At 40.5% G+C, this 16,197-nt stretch overlaps 1 long non-coding RNA gene across 1 annotated transcript; it reads right to left on the minus strand.

Annotated features, from left to right (window-relative positions):
* Positions 1 to 272: 272 nt before the first annotated feature.
* On the minus strand, positions 273 to 3,853 carry LOC308074438. Its single transcript, XR_013932109.1, has 3 exons — positions 3,806 to 3,853; positions 1,611 to 1,996; positions 273 to 358 (listed from the first exon to the last, which is right to left on the minus strand). It is a non-coding gene; the product is annotated as an uncharacterized lncRNA (long non-coding RNA).
* Positions 3,854 to 16,197: the final 12,344 nt, after the last annotated feature.

Consider the following 16,197-nt stretch of genomic DNA (forward strand, 5'->3'; position numbering starts at 1 on the left):
ACATTGTAAAATAGTGAAAATAGCCGATCTACATCGACACGGTGTGAGCTTGTGGATTGGCTATTTGAAAAATTAGGGCCAAGATAGGGCAGAGAAGGTTAGAATATGGAGATAGGAGGTTTCTGCTGACAACAGCGATATGAAGTTGCTCAGTCGATGGATAATGACATCTGACTTAATCACATCATCCCACCAATGGTAAAATCAGTCACAGCGATATGGGAAGATATATGTATATATATATGTATATGTATATGTATCATACTACTCACTTCGTTCATCATCAGGACACTCCTTCATGTGTCTTCTGACCATGTCAATGTAGGCACGCTTGTGCTCCTCGTTGTCAACTGTTGGTCTGTAAGAGTAAAAATTAATTATGATGCAACCCATACCTAACTTCCAATCCAAGTTGACATTATGTAAAATATCAGAATTATTCTATTCACCAAATATGCTTTCACAAATGGGGATTTTGACTTGGTGAGCGCATTGCCGTGAAGAGTAACATTATTATAAATAATTACATTAAGTTATCAGATTAGACAGATAAGACGGGTAACAAACTAAAGGAAAAACCAGCATAAGATTGCTCAGTACAGTGTCGGGTCACAAGCCACCAGAATACTGTAGCTTCAATGCGTCTTAGCATAGACTGTACAAGTCTCTAGAACAGGGGTCTTCAACCTTTTCAGGCCAGGGACCCCCAAACTGATGGGGAGATGGAGCAGGGACCCCCTACCTTGTAGGGTAGGGGGGGCTACCACATATATTGTATATTTATGTATACAATTGTGTTTTATATTGCCTGCTCCTATACGCACCTGCCCCAGTAGTGTGCAAAATAAAAAATCTCTACAAAATATGTATAAACATACCATGTTATTGTGCATTGTGCCTCCATTTATCTGTCTGCTATGGATTCATGTTATGTTTAAAGACAATTTGACATTTTGGGGGGAAAATCTTTTTTTTTTTTTTTTTTTTTTTTTTAAACAAAAATATTGTTTAATCAAACAACAATTTCGCGGACACCCTGCAGTACCTCCGCGGACCCCCTAGGGGTCGCGGACCCCCTGTTGAATACCTCTGCTCTAGAACTCTACAGAAGGGATGGAACACCACTAACCCAATATGCGAATGGTTAGGGTGCATAACACATGCACTCTTTGGTTCAATTCCCGGCGGGCCGGACCATTTGCTGCATGTCACTCCCCTGCTCTGTCTATGTGTTTGCTGTCACTCTACACTATATCTGTCAATAAAGGCTGAAAAAGCCAACAAAATGACTAAAACGTGTATTTGCATGAATAAATGTGATTGCATTTGCTCATATGATATATGGATGAAATAGTATGATAATAAAAGTATAGTAAAATAACCTAGGCTATCATCGTGGCAAACAAGAGGGACAGTCAGTGACTACAGTGGTTGCATTGGGTTGGCTTATGGACATACAATACACATACTGTATCATTCACCTCATCAGATGTTTTTGCATTTTTTATCTCACCTAACATCTTTAGTTTATTGTGGAGGTGGATCAATGTGAACCATGGTCACACTGCTCCCTCTAGAGGATAATCAGAGAAACCACAGATGTACAATACCTTGATATGGATTCGTGAGCATGTTCTTTCTTGGTGGGTTTTGGGTGCGCCGAACTTGTAACTTTGTGTTCTGGCTGCTCTGTCTTGATCCGTTTGTGTTGGTGGGTTGTTGTTGTTGTTGTGGCCACATGATTTAACACTCTTGGACGTAAGGCACTGTTCACTTTTTTCAGACAGATTTCAGCGTTGTTCAAATTGATCCCACTGTTATGAGAGCGGACCTTCAATGGCGTGCGTGTGTTCACGTTCAGTTCAGACTGAGTGAACTTCACCTTAGCTGTTGGTCGCCGCACTTTTGTCTTAGACTTGTAGGGATGATAGGAGGTAGGGGGGGTCGATGACAGGACATCGGCCTTTGGTGGACGAACTCTCATGGCTGCCTTTACCTAAAAAACTGTATGGAGCACAAAACAAAAAACATGAGGGAGTGCACACATTAACAACCACTGTGAAATTTGAGCACTCTGATACTGTGTTAACGCGCGGAAATCTACAAATGTAAAACCATGAAAAGTACTAGGCCTTGCTAAAGCATCTCCTCTACTCTCAGTCCATTAGTTGGGCTCCTGTTTGGGGAAGAGGAGGTAGGGAGTCTTCTTTCTGGCTCAGGAAAAGCTTCTCATGGAGAAGCTCAGGATGGATGCGGTGAGCCTGTCCCAACTGCCCCATCTTGACGGATGACTCAAGGGAACATCATGGGAAGTAGCTTTTTGGTGTCATTTAATCAAATCTTACTTTTCTGTTTCATGAATGGGGCTGTCAGTGGAGGGAATTGCAACTTAGAGTTTGGATAGCCTTTAGTTGCTAGTGGCAAAGGGGGCGGGTTGGCGGGTTACCTTGCTTACGTTGGATGAGCATGACTTAGTTTGAACCAGCGAAAACATTGTCTGGATTGTATGAAAAATACTAAAATGTGATGTGCCAGGGGTTACTGTAACCACCATAGTGAGATATGGAGCAAGTGAAAAATAACTAATCCTCAGCATGCTCTGCTTTAGGCACATTCGTCAAAACTTTGGAGGAATAACTGTCAGTCACTGCAGAGGCACACAGAATAATGACTGAGGCAGTGCTGGAAGCATCAGCATCTAGGGTGACACGTGGATTCAGTCTCTAAAAGCTCTTGCAAGGTCTTCCTGTAGTCAACCAATGGTTTATGTAGGCTGCATTCTTTACCTCTACTCTCTTGAAGGTAACCTTATAATTTATAACAAATAAACAGATTCATTTTTAAGCAACTGAGACATAACTTTAGCACTAAATTCTAAGCATGTTTTCAGGACCTGTTAAACTGCAGAACCAATAGAACACATTTTGAGATTTTCAACTGTCAACTAACGTTAATAGGACATCAGCCCATAACTCAAAGATTAATCCATACTCCATAAACAGTCTATGAGCTCAAATTAAATGTTAAGAGATCACTCCATACAGTTGTGGGGAAAGAAAGTAAGACACTTCCAAAACGTAAACAGCACCTCAGTCTAGCTCATTCTAGCCCTGATACGTGACTGTCATATATCATGGATGAACTTCAACATAGTGTTTGCTTTTTCTCCCTTTTTGGCCCATACATCTACATTAACGTTCAGATTTCAAATATGAAGTGCTTACCCTATGGCCACGGATGTTACAATTATGTACGTCCCCTCAGAAGTACACGTATCTTCCGTATTGTTCAATAAAAAGAATTTTAATCCAATCGGTGGCCATTTTCTTTATATGCTTTCAATTACGCGACCCTATCGGTTGGGAGGTGTATTGCACTCAGATACATTATAACTCTATGAGAACATGGCCAACGGTCGGATTAAAATGCTTTTTATTGAACAATACGGAAGATAAGCGTACTTCTGAGGACCCGTCCATAATTGTAACATCTGTGGCCATAGGGTAAGCACTTTATATTTGAAATCTCAACGTTTAAGTAGATGTGCAGGCCAAAAAGGGAGAAAGTGCAAACGCTATTTTGAAGTTCATCCATGACGGTCCGTCTTGGATCCATGGCTAAACTCATTCCAAACGGAGATAACGTCAGTAATGCAGAATGCAGATAAATGGTACGTTTACCGATGGACTCAACTTAAAACACAAGTTAACTTTCACCGGATTCTGCATTAAAGCCTGCTAAATGATATCAGCATAATAAAGTTATAAAAATGCGAACCAACTAGTTAAAAATGTATAATAATTACCCGTTTCAAGTTTGAACGTTTTCCCACGTTCAAATGTACCTGTCGTCGCTCCCGAGGATGTGACGTCAGCGCGCTGCACGTTCACACAAACTTTGAATTTAAAAATGAAGGCGTGTCAGCTTTGTCCAATGTGTACAGTTTTGCATCTGTATTTGTCAGAGGTGGAAAGTAACTAAGCACTTTTACTCAAGTACTGTACTTAAGTACACTTTTGAGGAATCTTTACTTTACTTGAGTATTTCCAATTTTTAATACTTTACTTCTACTCCATCACATCTCAGAGGCAAATATTGTCTTTTTACTCCACTACAAATATATGAAAACTTGAGTTACTAGTTACTTTGTAGATTTTGAATATTATTATTACAAAACATACAAACCACCTCAACACTACCTAATTTGGCTGTTTGAAAATAGCAGATCTACAAGCTCACAACACTTCGCAAAGCAACACGTTGTGAGCTTGTAGATCTACTATTTTCAAAAGATTGTATTACATTGTATACATATAATACCCTGTGAAATGGGGTCTTTCTGCATAATGAGTAATTTTACTTTTGGTACTTTAAGAATATTTTGATGCAAATACTGTATTGTATTTTATACAGCATAATTTGGGGAGAAATAAAAAATCAACAACAATTGTAGTCCTTTCTATGCCAATGCTCTGCACGTGAAGTTTTTTGAATGATTCATTGACTCATTGAGGAGTAGGATAATATAATGTTACAGTGTAAAATATAATTGATTGGATATGAACGTTATTATTCTATTGTTATGCTCTCTCTCCAGCTCCATATCACTGCATGTCAGAAATCTAGACTGGCAAAGGACAGAATTTGGCTACAAATGCCCCTGTCCAAGGTGCTACAGTAAGTGGATGCCTGAAGATGGTGCATCGTGCATGCAAGTGATGACAGCTGCCTGCAAGTATTTCTTTCTCATTTTGTGGCATTGGTCAAATCTAGGAATTGTCTGTACAGTCAATTGTGTATCAGCCTGTCTTCCTGCAGGGAAAATCAGTCTCCTATCCAAGGCTCTGGTTACCGGTCCGGGTAACTGAGAACCGGATAGACTCCTGCAGATGAATAAGTAGTATGCTCTGTTACAGGCCAACAGATCGTAAGAATATTAATAAATACAACCTACTAATAATAATGATGGGCACCTTGTTGTCAGAGCCAGATCAGTCTGAGCAAACACAGTCAGAAGACGGTCATCAACTTATTGGCGTAGGAATCTCCATGGGGTGACTAGACTAATCGATAAAAAAATTATTTTGGGGGTGAACTATCCCTTTAAATTAACACTGCAGATTTTACAGTGTAGATTAGGGTTGATATATATCTTTTTTTAAATCATAAATCGTATCAAACGGGGGTCTGTGGCCTATAATGCATATCAAACTTGCCATTAAAAAGGTTTAGAATCCCAGCTCTGTATGGATGACTGTCAGAGCCAGCAATATTTAGCTTTTTTTTTTGTCCACTGAAGATTTGGTGGTTAGTGTTTTAAATAGAAATGTAAGCTGTCATGATACAGTAGTTGATGACTTAGTTGACTGGTGTTTTTACTGCTAAACATCCAAATACTAGGGCAAGTTATAGTAGAGCAGGGGTCTTCAAGGTTTTTTCAGGCCAAGGACCCCTTAGCAGAGAGAGAGGGAGATGAAGCAGGGACCCCCAGTACTACATTGTATACCAGGTGTGGGCAGCATTTATTTCCAGAGGGCCATACTGACTTTGATAAAGTGAGCGAAGGGCCACACATTGTACAATTGAATTGAATCTTAAAACACATAGTGCTGAATTATGTTAAAACTGCATGCATTTGGTAGATATGCCAGACTATCTTTACAATAACTTCCCAGAATGCAGCAGCAAAATGGCTGATCGTTATCTGATTAGGAGGAATGGAGGTGCACATTCAAACAAACATGCTCCAGAGAGAAGGAGAGAAGCTCCAAGTTCCACTCACGAGTTCAGTCCAAATGACGCCAATGGTCGGTGAAATGTTTATTTTATATTCATGGTGTTAGCAATTCTGCTTAATGTGTTTGCAATGCTGCTTAAATGTGTTCATGTTTTACTGCTAAAGTTTAAGTTAAGGAACACATTGCAGCATCTGTCAAGGAACACATTACATTGCAGCATTGACTTCATTTTGTGTTTGAAAAGTTAAAAGCATGGAATACAAAAGAATAATACAAAGTTAAAAAGGTTAAAATTATGTTGATAATTTAAAACTCTACTAAAATGTGAAATTCATGAAATTACCATGTTATGTTTTATTTGATTTAAAACTCTACTAAAATGTGGATGAATTTGGCATGTTAAAGAGGTTTAAAATGCCAGTGCCCTTTGTAGCCCCTAGAGGGAAGCAGAGATAAAGTGATGTCATACGTGACACAGGTATTTAAAGCATTCTGAACAGGCTGGTAGCAGATTGCCAATCTGTGGGTCCTCACACCACACAGTGTGTTGTTATTTTTAACTCTATGGTTGTGAGAGGGGGATGTTTGGGTGTAGCTATAGACCTGTTAGCTGTTAAGCCTGTTTGTTTTTGTTACTTATTGTTGTATTGTTTTATATGATCGACAATGAGTGTTTTTATATCGTCAGGTCTGTGCCACTGTTGGTGCTATTGTCATGCCTGTGTGTCCAGCATTGTTTGGGGTGTGGCCTAGGGTTGCCAACTCCCAGAGATTAAAATAAGGGACACCTATACTTTTTTTAGGGGGTCAACCCCCCCAAAAACCCCGAAATGCATAGAAAACTATGCATTATACCTATAGCACAATACAAACACAATGGTCTTACACCTGCATTAGGCTAAAATTCATGAAATATTTCCCCTTTTTTTTCTGGCACCAAGGTATGGTACCTGCCATACCCAATTGACGCCCCTGAGAAAGGTCCTTTTGCACACCTACTGGGTCAACCTGTGAGTAGGAGCAGGCAACCATTTTTTCATGTTTATTTATATAAAACACAATTTTATACATAAATATACGATATATATGGTAGCCTACCCCCTACCCATCAGTTTGGGGGTCCCTGGCCTGAAAAGGTTGAAGACCCCTGGGTTAACCTCCTTTTTTTTCCAGGTGATTCTCCCAGGTGGGCATGGTTTTGAGGTTAGGTTTCGGCATGTACAGTAGTTTATGTCAGGTTAGGGTTATGGATAGGCATATAGCCACACCCAGTGTTGCCAGATTCTGTGAGAGAAACAAGCAACCAGGTCTAGGAAAACCAGCCCAAAAGAAGCGACTATGGGCCACATGAGCACTTTAACATACTGTATACATCAGCTATTTGAAAATAGCAGATCTACAAGCTCACAACGCGTTGTGATGCGACGCGTTGTGAGCTTGTAGATCGGCTATTTTCAAATGAAATATTGCGGGGAAATTATAATAATAAGCAGATCTGGCAACCCTGGCCACACCCACCTGGGCGAAACCAGGTGGGTGCTCCTCAGGTGTTTTAGCCTGATCGTTAATTGGCTGCAGCCAGGCGTTCCACTCATAAAGAAGGTGAGAGAGAGACCCATTTTCTTTCACTGCCAAGATGGATGCCAAGAAGTAGATGCCAAGAGAACGTGTGTCCACCGTGGGAGAAGGTGACCGTGTACAGGGGGTTGCTAACCCACATATCCAGGTGGTGTCCCGTGTGGAAGGCCATTTATGAGGGAGAAGCTTGAGGTGGCGAGGCAGAAGGCGGCCCAGGCGCTGGATTTAAACACTGCCGTCCATGAAGAATCTCTCAGAGACACCGTGACAGGTGATGGGCTGTGGCCTCTCCAGCGCTTTTTTTGGGGTGCATTTTTGGGCCCCCCCACCCCCCGACAATATATAGGCATTTGCCTACATTTTCTGTTCTTAACCCATTGAGACCTGAAGCCGATTCTACATGTCTCCTAAATCTCAACTGTTTTCTGAAAAACGTATGTTTCTATATCAGTGGTGCTCAATCTTTTTCATGTGAAGGACCCCCAAAATTATATGTATTTGGCCGGGGACCCCCATCAAAATATTTTCTTCCAGGGACCCCCAGAAGCAAAGATTTGAGTTAAAAATGTTCGCTTTAAAAATATATATATTCAAAGATTTGCACACATTTTCACAAATTTTCTAAAATAGCAGATCTACAAGCTCGTAGCGCGGCACTCGGTGCCGCGCTATGAGCTTGTATATCTGCTATTTTTGAATAGCCCAAAGTGTAAAATAATGCTTTTTAGCTCAAATCTAAAAATGGCACAGTTTCAGGTCTTAATGGGTTAAACACGGCCCTGGGAGGGAGCTGTTTGCACAAGTCCAAAACAGTGTTAAATCCCCCTACCACACGTGTTCGGTCGGTGTCCCCCAGGGCTCAATACTAGGTCCAATTCTGTTCTCACTGTACATAAATGACCTACCTGAAGTATGTAATAATCTACATGTCCAGATGTATGCAGATGATGCCGTTGTACTTGCCCATGGTAAAAGCTATGCAGAGGTGTCAATAATCTTAACCTCAGCTCTGACAAGCATTCAAGACTGGCTTATAGATTCATGTCTGCTCTTGAATGCCAAAAAGACAGTCTGCATGGCCTTCTCCAAAAGACCAGTGTTGTTGGAGTCCTCAAATGTGTTTCTGGGTGGGGAGGAACTTGAACTTGTCCCAGAGTTCAAGTACCTCGGAGTCATACTAGACTCAACCCTAACTTTAAAAAAACATGTGAAGAAAGTCACAAATACGATTAAATTCAACCTTCAAAATTTTAAACAAATTAGACCCTTCCTGACAGTTGGAGCTGCCAGATCGTATCTTCACTGTATGATCCTATCACGCATTGAATACTGTTTTACAAACTGGTCTTGCACAGGCGTGACGATTCTCAAACCCATCGAACAGCTCTACAAAAGTGCGCTGAAGGTGTTTGACAGGAAGCCTCACTCTTATCATCATTGTAACATACTCAGGAGGCTCAATTTTTTTTGCTTCGACAATTTCAAAAAGTTCAAACAGGTTGGGGTCATATACAAGACCTTACATGGTCTGTGCCCGCCCCCCCAAGGGAATTCATTAAAAGGAAGCCTGAAAGAGGAATCAGTACCAGAGCAACCACTCGTGGAGATTGTGAAGTGCCACACCGGCAAACAACCTTCGGTCAAAATGTCCTCTCAGTACAGGGTTGTGTAGCATGGAATGGCCTTCCTCTACATATAAGGGATTGTGCTACATTTCCATCTTTTAAATTCAATGTGAAAAGATGGTTGCTTGAAAACCAAAGCTGCAACCATTTGTGATCATATTTTAGGTACATTTTTAGGCTATGTGATGTTATGTAATTGTATTTCACCGTTTGTCTGTTTTCTGATGTTATTGTTTTTCTGATTTTATGTTTTGTGTGAGGACTGCGGATGAAAATTAGCATCTTTGCTAAATCCGGTGTATTTACGTTCATGTGACGTTCATTAATATGCTCTGTCCTGTCTAAATAAACAAAATAAAGTAACACGGCCCTGGGAGGGAGCTGTTTGCACAAGGAGTCCAGACCATAACACCAACAGACCAGCAGTGGTGGAAAAGGTACTCACATTTTTACTCCAGTAAAACACCTCAAAATTGTACATACTGTAAGTACAGTACTTGTTTGTTTCACATACAGGAGGAGTCCTGGAAGACGAGGTGACCACCATGTCAGTTAAGATGTTTACAATGAGACTGTTTTTATATCGTCAGGTCTGTGCCACTGTTGGTGCTATTGTCATGCCTGTGTGTCCAGCATTGTTTGGGGTGTGGCCTCTCCAGTCAAGTAGGCATTTAAACTGGAGAAATGTGAGTATTTATGTATGTGCAAAGGTGAACAAGGTTCGATATGTTATGTAGTTTATGATTTTGTGTAACATTGTGTTAGTATTCTTAGTATCCGTTCTTCTCTATGGCAGTGAATGCTGGACCCTGAAACCAGCCCTTGAGAAGTCCCTGGACGGGTGCTACACCAGGATGCTGCGTGCAGTGCTTAACATCAGCAAGAGTGCGCATGTTACCAACATAATCCTGTATGAGGGAATACCAAGGGTGAGCGAGAAGATTGCTGTAAGGAGAATGAGACTAGCAGGACACTGCCAAAGGCACCGAGAGCTGCCAGCCAGCAAACTGGTGCTGTGGGAACCAACACATGGTCACCGGTCAAGAGGACGCCCCACACCAACATATGTGGACACGCTCAAGAAGGATGCAGGAGCCCATAGCACCAATGAGCTGGCCAGATGTATGGAGAGTCGGGATGACTGGAAGCAACGATGGAGGGCTCGTCTGAGGACGACCTAGAGAGGTAGGCTATATATATATATATATATATAGCTAGCGCTCTTGCTCTCTGTCATTATAACAGCTACAGGTGGAGACAGGGGAACCTGTTGTGATGTGTGAAAACATTGAGAGGCATCTCATGTGTATAATAAGAGCTATTGGGTAAGGTAATCACAGAACATTAAAATTTGATCCTGACCGATCCTGTTAGTGTGGTGTCAATGAAGGTAGGATGTTGTTGCTACTCTAAGATGAGGGAGCTTGTCTAGCACTGTTTTCTAACAAAATAACCATGGTATTTTTTCCAATGAAGTCTCCAACTTTATCATGATTTAACATGTTGTTTTAGAAATTCACAAGGATGAAAACAAAGCTTTGTTTTGTTTGTAGCCTACTAGAACTACTGCATATAGTAACTAAGCGCTTCATTTGTAGTTATTTTTCTTCATTTACTTTTTGCAGGTCTAGGTAAAAATGCTGGTCCAGGTGAAGTACAGACAACTGCAGAAGTATGTGATGTTGGATGAAGTTGAAGGACGGTTTGACGTTCTACAGTTCCATGAAAAAGGTAACATTAAGCATATATCATTGCACATCAAATTTGAACTTACAAAACCCATCCCTAGTGGGGATGGGTTTTGTAAGGGAACATGTTCTAGGTTTATTTGATCATTATACAGTGGTGGATGAATGCATTTAATGTGAAGTAATTTGCTGTGAGACAAACAGTGCTGCCTTGAAAAGCACACTCAGTTTATTCTCACTGTACCATCTTTTCCAGTCATAGAGAGATTTTGCCTTCCACCTGATGCAGAAGTTGCATACAAGGATGCAACAGGGACAGATGTTGATGCTGAGATATTCAGTGACCTCGTTGGACAGGGCAATGTGGTGCTGACAGTTTTCTCAAATGATGGTTAGGTCTAAAGACAGGCATTTAAGCAAGCACTCTACACCCTACAGAATACAATTATTTAGCCTGCTTTTTTTCTTTTCCTTTAGAATGTTCTGATTGCTCCACCTCTGCTTCTGACTCAAGCTTCAGCTCAAATGCATCAACTCTATTCCTAGATGTGGTCCCTAGCAAGAGACTAAGAATTGAGGAAACATCTGGTGCAGTGTCTGCTAAATGGGTATCGGTTTTATTCTCATGTGTTGCTTCAAATGTTTTGACTCTGTCTCTGGAAAGGTGATTTATCACCATGTGTTTTCTCATGTTTTTGCTTTTTCTTGTTATTAGTTGATTGAAGCTGTGTTGCGAGGCTGGTGGTGAAGACGTACTACAGGAGTACCAAACAACAGGAATCCTAACAGATGGCACAAGACGAGCACAAGACGAGAAATGGTTAACATCCTGGTATCTCACATGGTGGATAATCATGGGTATGTGTTTTATTTGTGTCAAATAACTGCATGTTCATTGCATACATTTAGATTACTAATCTAATATATCCTCTCAGGTACCTCCCCACTAAAGCAACCAGAGAAGAGTATGCCCTTGGGATAGTGATGCTGTTCCCTTCCCTCAAGGATCCATATTCCAAGAAAGGCTATGTAATAGTCATTATTATTGTTTACATGACACTATCATGTCCTTCTTGCATGATCTGACATAAAGCTGTGTGCATGACATTGACAGTTGAATTCTGAGATTTATGACAACACATTTTATTTTCAGGAACACTTCTATGATGCTCCCAGCAACACAGGATACATTGCTTGGCGTCTGAAAACAGTCAAAACGAAGTCTAAACGAAGTCAAGGATCTGCGTTGCCACCAAGCAGCTCTACTGGTCATTCTCCTGGAAGCCCAACTTCCCAGAGGGTTATTATGGAAGAGCAGCTTGATGGGGATGCCTGCAAAGAGGCCATGTCTTTGCTGAACCATACTAACAACTCCCAGATCTTCCAGAAGATGAGACAGACCTTCGCCAGAAGCTTGTTAATGACCCCGGCAAAGGTGTTGATGTCCTTACCGCCTTCCCAAGATTCATGGATGCAGAAGGACTAGTAAGTTGTTTAGACTGGCTTGAAAGTATTTCCTGTTATGTACAGTAATATTGTCTTCCTTTTTTAAAGGTGGAGCAAGACTTCACTCTCCTATTTAATTCAATGCACAGATGAACTGGTCCAAGTTTCTTTAATTTATTTTCTTTAATTGCAGACGGTGACATGAAGAGACAAAGATTCCTGGCCCAAAACCTCTTCCATTACACCCCCATATTTGGACACCCCCATATTTGGACATTTGGAACCCAAACACCTTGAACATTGTGAAGCCCGTGTTGAGTATCTAGCACTTTATTGGCACCAGAACTTTACTTTTGAAGTTATTGTTGTTGCACCCCTTGCTAATATTTGCACCCTGTGTATTTGCTCAACTTTATAGTATTTTATAGTTGTTGTTTAGTGCTGTATTGTAGTTAGTTAGAGGTGCCATAGGAAGTTAGGGTATTTTATCAGTAGCCTATAGTGTTATTTTGTGTTTATGTGTTGATTGTGTTTTAAGGCAAAGAAGCCACTGTATTAGGGACCTAATAAATAATAACTTTTTATACAGACCTGTTTCGTGTCCAGTTCTCTCATGGGGTTTTTGAAGGTGTTGTTCTCAAGACAAAGTATTCTAAAACTTACCAGTATTTACTCGAACCTGTGAATAGCCTGAAAAGGAAAAAGTGTGTATACAGGGGACCTTCCTCTTTACAAAAGGTGGCGTAGTCGACATGTACTTTTATTCAATTTGAATTCACAATAATTACGCACCCCGCACTTTAACCGTGCATCTGATATTTTATTGCTGTGAATTTAATGCAAGTAAATTATAAGTTAATAGAGAGTAAAAGGTGTCCTTGTCCAAAAGATAAGTGGCAAGTCAAATGTGATACAACTGGCCACCTGTCACACTTGAATTCATGGATATTTTTTAGTTTGTCACATTCCTAAGCCAATAATTTGATGACCAGCGCACCGGTAGGCAGCGGTTCCGGTAGGAGACGCAAAGGAGACTCTACATGGATATGAATGCATAACAAGTGAAAAATTATTTTTTTAGTTAAATGACGGGTCAAGTGTCAGCAGGTTTCTAACACAATGCAAGGTTTAAAAGAGAAATTAAAAGGAAAATATATGTTCATCACAATATCGATATTGAGATGTCACTCCATTTAACAAATAATGTATAACAATGTATAATTTTTTTTTGTGAAGCACAGGATACAAATACATTTTCCGTTCATGTATATGGATTGAGCCCCCCCCCCCCCCCCCCCCCCCTCAAAAACAGACATACACAAAATAAACGGCTACAATTAAAATAATACGATGTCAAAATGTCCTTCACCCCACCTTCACCTATCCCATAACCCCGGAGGGTCGTTGGGGCACCACAGACGATCTGTTGACCAGCTCTCTCCATCCCCCTCTGTCCTCGGCAGCTCTCATTGCCACTGAGTTTCAAGAGAGTCCGTTCTCCGATGTTATCTTCCCATGTTATCTTCCCATCTTTACTCCTGTCTCCCTCGTCTCCTGCCACCTTGTACGGTGCCTTGCAGGATGGTCTTTGCGAGGCCTGAGGATCTGGTGATGTGTTCGTACCACCTCAGTTTTGGCTTTACGACGGTGGTAAGCAGGTCATCATGTGGGCCGATGGCTTGGCTGATCTTTTGCCGGACTTCCTCGTTGGTGACATGTTGGGTGTAGGAGATACCCATGAGTCTTCTGTAGCATCTCATCTCCATGCTCTGTATTCTCTTCTGCAGCTCTGCTGTAAGGGTCCAAGTTTCACAAGCGTATAGAAAGATTGAGTCGAAATGTACATTTTCTTATAACTACTACTAATAATAATAATTGTAAATATTCACAACCAAGGCTGCCTTTATATTCCAAATGTGTGCACTTAAACCTAAACCTCCCCTCCCCAGAAGTGCTGCCCCAAATTACGTGTGACGCGGGTCATCCACAGGAATGTGTTACTTCAAACTTTAAGAAAGGAGAGTAAAGGCATATTTGGTCAAATCATGTGTTGTGTTATGCTGTTTAGGATCTATCTTCTACACTGCTTGTTCACAAATGCCAAGTATGTTATTTAGATAGCATCCCGTTAGACATGTTTACCTGTATCTTGCACTAAATTGTTCATTTTAATGATAAACTTTGTCCTGCAATTTGTTAAAATAAAAATTGAATTTGTTTGGCGTGATTGAATAACAATGTTCTCATTTAAACCACACTGCATCAAAGTCCTAGACCTATATATATGAAGTTCTAAGATATAGAATCGATCAGGATTGTTTTATCTGTTCTAGATAGACAGATACACCTTATTACAGATGGGGTGAATTGAATTTAGATGTCCCTACATCTCCCATGATGCTAAACTTGCCGTTTGGAAGCACTGAAGACCCTCCACTTTGGCATCATAGTCATTCTACATAGTTGTATTGTTATATGTTTGACTGCTAACATCTGTCTGTGTACAGTATTGTTTTGCTTCTATCGTAATTTGCTGTGATCGTAACTCATTTCATCCAAAATTCTGCCAGTTTAAGATCCCAATTATCTCTACTATTATTTGATGTGTGACAAACCAAGTAAGTGCATACTGTATTTAAAATGTCATATTCAAAAGGAGCTGTTCATATACAGATTACCAGCATTCATAAAGCACAACCTCTGGCTGAAATATAACTTTTAATCATTCAGAAGTAAACAACAGACTGGTGTACTGCAGTGGTCAGACCTTGAACTTGAAACCTTCGGCTCACTAGGCAGTCATCTACAGCTGTCTCTTTGGTCTGAAGATCAAGGCAGTCTAACAAAAATGAAAGAAAAAAAGGGTTTTACAAAATAAGTTGTAAAAAAAATGAAAAGTCAGACTATACTGATATTAGTATTTTTATTTTTAATCAGACTATACTTAAGAGTCATAAGTTTACAAAATGTACCAAAGTACAGTGAATGCCTGTGCGGTTTGTCTGCATCACTGAAAATCACATTCTATTCTATTACACTCATAATAATAAGACCTATTGAAGAATTGCAGCTTATCAGTTTTACCCAGCTGATGTCTGCCCTTAGAGGAACAGTATTGCCTGTCTTGCTGAGGGACATCCTGACATACAGTTGCACTCGGATCTTGAACCTGTATCCTTCGGCTCCCTAGGTAGTCACTCTATACATTCACCTACAGCTGTCTCTTTGAATTCAGTGGTTCTAAAACATGTTGTTGTCAAGGCCTCCCCAAATTGAATGTATTGTATGTATTTGGCAGTGGAACCCAATGAGAAAAGATGTAGTGTCAGGGCCCCCCATGAAAAAGATTCATACTTAAAACTTCAAAAGAATATTTACTTTTGCCTGGCTCTTGTACCTTTAAAGAATCGTTCAGGATAGTGTGCAAGACAACAAATCCAGTGTGGCCCATGATAGCGCAGTGGTTAAGATACAGGGCTTGCAAACTGAAGGTTCTTAGTTCAAATCAAGTTCAAGTTTTACCTGGCTCTTGTAGAATCGTTCAGTGAAGACTGTGCAAGAGGACAGTTCAAGTATGAACCATGGCAGTGCAGTGGTTAAGATGCAGGGCTTGCAAACAAAATGTCCTTGGTTTGAAACCAGCAAAGACAGCAAAATTTTATCTGGCTCTTGTTCATTTACATAATCTTTCAGTGACGAGTGCACAAGAGAACAGACTCAAATTTATCGTCGTGGTGGTGAAGTGCTTAAGATACAGGGCTTGCAAACAGAATGTGATTTATAAAATCGTTCAAGATAGCGTGCAAGAGGAGCATTCTATTATGGGCCATGGTAGCGCAGTGGTTAAGATACAGGGCTTGTAAAACAAAGATTCTTGGTTCAAATCCAGCAAGGACATTTCTTTAAGTTTTACTTGGCTTTTGTACCTTTATCGTATCTTTCAGTGAAGAGTGTGTAAGAGAACAGTGTGAGTTCAGCATAAACCATGATGGAGCAGTGGTTAAGATACAGGGCTTGCAACCCAAAGGTTCCTGAAGGTTCCTAGTTCAAATCCAGCCTGGACATTTTTTTTACTTTTACCTGGCTCTTGTACAAAAAAAATAAAATCGTTCAGTATACTGT

The sequence above is a fragment of the Gymnoscopelus braueri genome (assembly GCF_963280865.1).
Source record: "Gymnoscopelus braueri genome assembly, chromosome: 19".
Taxonomy (NCBI): domain Eukaryota; kingdom Metazoa; phylum Chordata; class Actinopteri; order Myctophiformes; family Myctophidae; genus Gymnoscopelus; species Gymnoscopelus braueri.